Raw genomic sequence first — 9,136 nt, forward strand, 5'->3', positions numbered from 1 at the left:
AGTTGGCTGGACAGTTGGTTCTTGATGTCAAGCGATGCCAACAGCATGGGTTCAATTCCTGTACAGCTGAGGTTATTCATAAAGGCTCTGGTTTCTCAACCTTGCCCTTCACCTGAGGTGTGGTGATCCTCAGATTAAATTTTAAAGTTTATTTATTAGTGTCACAAGTAGGCTTACATTAACATTGCAATGAAGTTATTGTGAAAATCCCCTAATCATAACACTCCAGCACCTGTTCAGGTACACTGAAGGAGAATTTAACATGGCCAATGCGCCTAACCAGCAAGCTTTTCAGACTGTGGGAGGAAACTGTAGCACCCAGAGGAAACCCATGCAGACACAGGGAGAACGTGCAGACTCCACTCAGTGCCCCAAGCCAGGAATCGAACTCAATCACTGGTACTGTGAGGCAACAGTGCTAACCATTGTGCACTGTTGCACCACCAGTCAGCTCTCCCCTTCAAAGGAGAAAGCAGCCTATGGTCATGTGTGACTATGATGACTTAACCTGTATATACAATGCCCAAGTAGGATAAATCAAATTGTCTAAAATAAGATATAGTAGCAGAGTGTAACTGTTGGTTGGGTTTAAAAGACTGGTACCATCCAGGATCCATGTCAATGTGTATGTATTTGTGAATAAGAGTTTGTGCATAAAGGTTAAGTAGACTGCAGTTCAATCCTTCACCACCTCACCATCTACAGATTAACAAAACTATATCCTTCTTGCTCCCGACTGTAGCAATTCCAGCGACGTGCATACATACAAAGTAGGAGCAGGAGTAGGCAACTCAGCCTGTTCAGTAAGATCATGGCTGTTCTGATTGTAACTTCAATCCCAGATTCCTGTCTACCCTTGATAACCTTCCACCCCTCACTTATCAAGAATCTACCTTTAAAATATTCAAAGATTCTGCTTCCATTGCCTTTTGAGGAAGAGAGTTCCAGAGACTTATGAACAAATTAACCAATTCTTGTCAAATTATCGAAGAGGTCAGGCAAGTCATGTACTTAACACTTCACTAATTTCAAAATAATTATTAGCAATGAGTAAAAGTTGACTACAAAGATAATTAGCACACATTTTGGATTATCAAATTATTATTGAGTTCAGTGTCTGACGTTGATACAAATTTGTGGGATTAATTTAGGATTAGTCTCCTTATATACCTGACAAGTTAACACCTCTAGACTCTAATCAATCCCATAGGGTGATTTGTGAGCTGCTTGGTTGAGCTGTTTGCATGCCTCCTTCTGGAATGATGTGGAAATGTTATCAATTTTTTCTCAATCCTGTGTCAAATGTGTAAATCCACTTTATGCATTGATATCAGTCTCCATATTTGTTGATTTAAATCTCACATTCCTTGATCTCGAGCAAACTTATTCATTTTAAATGTCTGCTTATCACTGCCGTAGCCATGTAGTTTGAGCTCTCCCTTTCTATCGTAGATACAAATCTGTTCATTTAAAAATATTATTTTACATACACTAAGTACAGATTATTAAACAAGCATAAACTAAAGAGTCAAAAGGTCTAAAAATACTTAAACCTAAAGGTTTGTCAAAGCACGATCTTCTATCTTCTTGATTTTGAGAAAAGCCATAGACCTGTTGACCAATCTGAGTTGTATGTACATACAAAAATATGAACATATGAATTAGGGGCAGGAGTAGGCCACTCAGCCCCTCGAGTCTGCTCCACCATTCAATAAGATCATGGCTGATATGATTGTAAACTCAATCCCACTGTCCTGCCTACCCACAATAACCTTTTACTTCCTTGTTAATCAAGAATCGATCTAGTTCTGCCTTAAAAGTATTCAAAGGATTTCCTTCCACTGCCTTTTGAGGAAGAGAATTCCAGTGACTCATGACCCTTAAAGAAAAGAAATCTCCTCATTTCTACCTGAAGTGAGCCACTCCGTATTTTTAAACAGTAACACCTAGTTCTTGATTCTCTGACAAGAGGAAACATCCTCTCCGCACCCATTTTGTCAATACCCCTCAGGTCTTAAAGGTTTCAGTCAGATCACTTCTTATTCTTTTAATCTCTAGTGGATACAAACCTAACGTGTTTAACCTTTCCTCATAAGACAACCCACTCATTCCTGGTATTAATTGAATAAACCTTCTCTGAACTGTTTCCAAAACATTTACACCTTTCCTTGATTAAGGTGACCTGTCCTGTGCCCAATACTCGAAACATGGTCTCAACAATGCTCTGTGCAAACAAAGCATAACCTCCCCACTTTTTGTTAATCAATTCCACTCATAATAAATGATAACTGCTATACCTGTATATTAGCCTATTGTGCTTGATGCACTAAGACACCTAGATCCCTCCATATCTCGGAGCTCTGCAATCTCTCATCATTTAAATAATAAACTTATTTTCTAATCTTCCTGCCAAAATGGATAATCTTACATTTGCCCACATTATATTCCATTTGCCTGATCCTTGCCAACTCATTGAACCTATTTTTGTCCCTTTGTAACCTCATGTCCCCTTCGCAATTTACTTTCCTATTTATCTTTGTGCCATCAGCAAATTTAACAAACGTACCTTCTGTCCTTCCACCTGAGTTATTTATATAAATTGTAAAAAGTTGAGACCCTAGCACTGATCCTTGTGGCACACCACTTGTCACATTCAGCCAACCAGATAAAGACTCATTTATGCCAACTCTGTTTCCCATTAGCTAGCCAATCTTCAGTCCATGCCAATGTTACCCCCTAAACCCTGAGCTTTTATCTGCTGCTTTAACTGTTGATGTGTCACCTTATCAAATACCTTTTGGAAATCTAGGCACAGTACATCCACTGGGCTCCCCTTTATGCATACTGTATGTGACTCCTTCAAAGAGTTTCAATAAATCGGTTATGCATAATTTCCCTTTCACAAAACTATGTTGACTCTGCCTAATTGCCTTGAATGTTTCCAAGTGCCCTGCTAGAATATCTTTAATAATGGCTTCCAAAATTTTCCCAGTAATGAATGTTAGGCTAACTGGCCTATAGTTGATTGCTTTCTGTCTCAAGGACAACTACCAGAAGGCATTTGATAAGAAGTCACACAAAAGGTTACACAAGGTCACTTCACATGGGAATAGGGAGAATTTAGTACTCGGATAGAGGATTGGCTAACCAACAGAAAACAGAGAGCCAAGATAAATGGGTCTTTCTCAGGTTGGCAAGATATAACTGATGGAGTGTCATAGGGTTTCGTCCTTGTACCCATTATTTACAATCTACATTCATGACTTGGATGCAGGGATAGGAGGTACCGTAGCCAAATTTGCAGATGACAGTAAAATGGATGGGATAGTAAGTTGCATGAATTAAATAAGAAATTTACAAATGGATTCTATAGGTTAAGTGAATCATAGAATCCGTACAGTACTGAAGGCGCCATTTGGCCCATGGAGTTTGCATTCCTCTCTAGCAGGGATCTTACCCAGATCCTGCCTTCCAATCCACCCTATCCCCTTAACTCCCTACATTTATCATAGCTAATCCATCTAACCTACACATCTTGGGACGCTTTAGGGGCAATTTAGCATGGCTAATCCATCTAACCTACCTTTGCACTGTGGGAAGAAACCGGAGGAAACCCATGCAGACATGGGGAGAATTGCAAACTCCACACAGACAGTCATCCAAGAATTCAACCCAGGTCTCTTGGCATTGTGATGTAGCAGTGCCGACCACTGAGCCAACGTGCTGCCATATGGGGGAAAATTTGACAGATGGAGTTTAACATGGATAAGTGTGAGGTTATCCATTTTGGTAGGAAAAATACAAAGGCAAATTATTGTCTAAATGGAGAGGAACTTCGGAATGCTTTGGTACAGAGGGATTTGGGTGTCCTCATGCATAAAGCAGAAAACTAGTATGCAAGTATTGCAGGTAACAGGGAAGGCAAATGGAATCTTGACATTTATTGCGAAAAGAATAGCATATAAAAGTAGTGAAATGCTGCTGCTACTATACATAGCATTAATGAGACCATACTTAGCATATTGTGTACAATTTTGGTCCTCTTACTTGAGGAAGGATGTAGTTTGTTGTACCTGTTAATTCTCAGATACTTTCGGCCAGCTTGCTAACTCTAAGGTTTTACCCCGGTGCCCTTATTTGCAATAATGGACAAAGGGCAAACACAAGTAAAGGTTCAACAAGTTTATTAATAATAACACTATTAACCCTTAAATTACCCACATAAAACAAGAGGATACCTCAGACTCAAGTATACTACCCACAAAGATGGTTTGGTTAAACTGCAGGCTCGATTCTCTGAGTCCCTCTGGTCCGTCATCACGAAAGTGAGTCTCAATGGCAGTTTCTTCCTTCTTTCCTTCTCTGGTCAGTCTTCCGGATGGTCACGGTGCCTCCCTCATCGAGTCTTTGCTGCTGGTGTCTGAAAATGTGTCCCTTTGTTCCCCTGACTGCTTGCCTTTCCCGAAACTTCTCCGGCTTCCAGCCAATGAGGTCCTGGGGGTGGGTGTTCCAATACCCAGTGGGTTTCTTGATATCTGCCTGACAGGACACCAGGGTCCACCGTCCAATGTCCATCTCCATGCTGTTGTTTAAATGTAACCTGTTATCAGATTAAGCCAACTGCAGGAATTCTCGGTGACAGGAAGTTTGGCCTAATCTGGGCTTCTAACAATAGGCTGGTGCATTTCAATGGGGTACAATGATCTCCTGCTAAGTATCAGTAGGGGACAATGACCTTTGATGGGTGATTGATGGTCAGGCCCAGACATGTTTGTGTATTTGTACAATTGGCCTGCCCGAGGTTTTACTGTGTTTGATTTTAATATGCCCAATTCTTTAATTTAGGATATCCAATTTTATCAGCCATAAAACTAGGCCCTGTTTATATTACCACAAGTTTGTTTCTAATTTTTCTGTCCTTATCTATCTTTTTTATCATTCTTTGTTGTTCTTTACATTCTCTCCAATCTTTTGATCTGTCACCTGTCTTTGCACAAATATATTTTTTCTCTTCAAGTTTAATTCTGTCGTTACCTCCTTTAGTTAATCGCAAATGATGGACCCGCCCCATGATTTTTTTCTTTCTCATTGAAATGTGTCTATTCTGTGTATTCTGAAATATTCCTTTAAATGTCTGCCACTGAACGTCTATTCCTTTCACTTAAGTATATTTGCCAGTTCACAAAGCTTTGCTTTCATGCCCCGATTATTGCCCTTATTTAAGTTTAAAACACCAATGTTGAATGCACTCTACTCTCTCTCAAACTGAATGTAAAATGCAATCATATTATAATTGCTGCTAGCTATGAGATTATCAATTAATCCTATCTCATTGCAAAATACCAGGTCTAGTATAGCCTGCCCTCCATTTGGCTCCAGAACATGCTGTTCTAAAAAACTGTCCCAAAACATTCTATGAACTCCTCATCTGCAATACTTTTGCCCATCTGATTTTTTCCAATCTATATGTAGATTAAAATCCCCCACAATTATCACATATCTTTCTAACCATCTCCCATTATCTCTTCTTTTATACCTTGACTTCCACAGATACAATGAGGGGGCCCATACATCACTCTGACAAGTGACTTCTTTGCTTTATCATCTCTCATTCCCAACTCCGACCACTTCTACATCCTGGTTTCCTGAACTTAGGCCATCTCTCTCCAATGTGCTAATATCATCATTAATTCACAGATCCCTTCACACTTTCCTAACTTCCTGTCCTTCCTAAATGTCACATATACTCTTCAATATTTACATTCTAATAGATGTCATCCTGTAGCCATGTCTTTGAGATAGCTCACTAATTTCTATTTCCATCTTTTTTATTTTGAATGATATGTGCATTTTGATATGGAGCCTTTAGTTTTGTCTTTTTATTGTTTTTGTAGTGCCTCACCTTATCTGCTAACTTACTCATAGATTTACACTCACTGTCCCTTTCTGCCATGGTTTGTTTATCATTTCCCATTTTAATAGTGTTTTCTCTTGCCTGGTCGCTAGTCTAGTTTACCACATCTTCCCAAGTTTGATCCTTTGCCCCCATCATTCAATTTAAAACTTACTTCACTTCCCTCATTATGTGGCTCATTAGAACATCAGTCCCAAATGTAGACTGTCCCAATGCTACAGATCCCAGAGGAGTTCACTTCTTTAAGTGTTAATCATCTGAAAAAGCCATGTAAGTGCCTTCCATGCACCCCGGCTACTCACAATCCCAGGACTAACACATGGCAGATCGCAATTCACTGCCTTAACGAAGGACCAGTGTTCATTTATCAGTTAAAGCCGTGCATGTTTATTTCCTCCTTTTCGTCTATCTCTCCCTGTGTCCTTGAAGTTATACTTCTCACGATTCTGTGAAAATATCTTATTCGCATTTCCATCTGTTTAATGATTCTATTTTTAAAGAACGTTTACAATGATTTGCTCAGAACTCTTTTCCAATCTTATTGAGTTTTCATTCCAATGTATGCAGTGTGACTATCTATTGAAAAAGATTCTTTTGGAGTGGGCCTTAATTAAAAACCCAATTTCATGGAGCCATCTATGTTTTCTGATTGGGAGAGGGGGGAACACCCATGTGACTCTCTGGTCCAAAGTGGTGGCTAAGACTTGAAATGTGGCCCCTGCTGCCTCAACAATTGCAATCACCGTGGTGTTCCACCTTCGTCATCCTAAATTTTAATCTCTACTTACATGTATCGCTTTCTTGAGGCTCCCAATGTCCCCAGCCATCCTCAGCAGTGATACCTCTCCTAGTGATGCTGCAGAGGGTTCAGATGTCAACGCTCCAATTGGTCCAGCAGCATTAGGAGTCTACCTGCCTGCCATCCTTAGCTGGACAGCAGGCCTAGAGGCAGACATTCAGGAGGTCATCTGTGGTAAAAGTCCTCACAGTTCTCGTGCTGGTAGATGCAGGTTCAAGACCCATTTTTCATTTTGACTCTGGGATTCCAAAGCCCGTGGTAAAATTCAGACCAATGTTTCAAGAGCAGATAATGATTCTGTTATTTCTATTTACAATTCGTCTGGACCCTTCTTTTGTTTGTTTATTTAAAGCATTAGCATCCACTTCGTCTTGCACCATGATCCTGTCACTGACCTTCTCATTTGTTCTTTCCCCTGTGCCTCTGAACCTGCTTAAAACTGCAGCATCTTGAATCTCTTTCAGTTCTGCTGAAAGATGATTGGTAATGCTATTACTTGCCTGCCCTGCTGAATCTTTCCAGAATGTCTTTTTTCATCTCAGAATACCAGTATCCATAGCATCTTGCTTCAGTTAAGAACTGGTCCCTGGCTGCTAAGCCAAGAACAAGGAGTACAAGTTCAACGTGTGAATGTTTAGTAATGTAATTTGCTCGTTAGCTATTTTTAAACAACAAAGAACAAAAAACAAAGAATATTAGTACAGGAACAGGCTCTTCAGCCCTCCAAGCCTGCACCGACCGTGCTGTCTGACTTAACTAAAACCCCCTACGCTTCCAGGGATCATATCCCTCTATTCCCATCTGATGCATGTAATCGTCAAGACGCCCCCTTAAAAGTCACTATCGCATCCCCTTCCACTACTTCCCCTGGCAACAAGATCCGGGCACCCACCACTGTCTGTGTAAAAAATCTGCCTTGTACATCTCTTTTAAAACTTGCCCCTCGCACCTTAAACCTATGGCCCCTAGTAATTGACTCTTCCACCCTGGGAAAAAGCTTCTGACTATCCATTCTGTTCATGCCTGCCTTAATCTTGCAGACTTCTATCAAGTCTCCCCAAAACCTCTGTCGTTCCAGTGAGAACAAACCAAATTTCTCCAACCTCTCCTCATAGCTAATGCCCTCCATACCAGGCAATGTCCTGGTAAATCTTTTCTGTACCCGCTCCAAAGTCTGGTAGTGTGGCAACCAGAATTGAACACTATATTCCAAGTGTGGCCTCACTAAGGTTCCATAAAGCACAACATGACTTGCCAATTTTTAAACTCAATACACCAGCCGATGAAGGCAAGCACACCGTATGCTTTCTTGACTACTTTCTGCATTGCCACTTTCAGTGACCTGTGTATCTGTACACCCAGATCCCTCTGCCTATCAATACCCTAGGTTTCTGCCATTTACTGTATATTGCCTATCTGTATTAGACCTTCCAAAATGCATTACTTCACATTTGTCCGGATTAAACTCCATCTGCCAATTCTCCACCCAATGCTCCAACAGATCTATATCCTGCTGTATCCTCTGATGGTCCTCATTGCGATTCGCAAATCCACCAACCTTTGTGTCATCTGCAAACTTACTAATCAATCCAGTTACATTTTCCTCCAAATCATTTATATATATTACAAACAGCAAAGGTCTCAGCACTGATCCCTGAGGAACACCACTTGTCACAGCCCTTTATTCAGAAATGCACCCTTTCACTGCTACCCTCTGTCTTCTTGGACCAAGCCAGTTCGGTATCCATCTTGACAGCTCACCTCTGATCCCATGCATTTCACCTTCTGCACCAGCCTGCTATGAGGGATCTTGTCAAGGGCCTTACTGAAGTCCATGTAGACAACATCCACTGCCCTACCCTCATCAATCATCTTTGTCACTTCCTTAAAAAACTCGCTCGTGAGACACGACCTCACCTTCACAAAACCATGAAGCTTCTCACTAATATGTCCACTTATTTCCAAGTGGGAATAAATCCTGTCTCGAGGAATCGTCTCCAATAATTTCCTTACCACTGATGTAAGGCTCACCGGCCTATAATCACCTGGATTATTCTTGCTACCCTTCTTAAACAAAGGAGCAACATTGCTTATTCTCCAGTCCTCTGGGACCTCCCCTGTAGCCAGAGAGGATACAAAGATTTGTCTCAAGGCCCCAGCAATTTCCTCTCTTGTCTTTTTCTCAGTATTCTGGGGTATATCCCATCAGGCCCTGGAAACTTGTCTACCTTGATGTTTCTCATGAACCCCAATACCTCTTCCTTTTTGATCTCAACATGACTCAAATTATCTACACATCCTTTCCCAGACACATCATCCACCAAGTCCTTCTCTTTGGTGAACACTGACGCAAAGTACTCATTTAATACCTCGCCCATTTCCTCTGGCTCCTCATGTAGATTCCCTCCCTTGTCCTTGAGTGG

Source organism: Carcharhinus amblyrhynchos, chromosome 9, assembly GCF_965287045.1.
Source record: "Carcharhinus amblyrhynchos chromosome 9, sCarAmb.v2.hapA, whole genome shotgun sequence".
In the NCBI taxonomy this organism is placed as follows: Eukaryota; Metazoa; Chordata; class Chondrichthyes; order Carcharhiniformes; family Carcharhinidae; genus Carcharhinus; species Carcharhinus amblyrhynchos.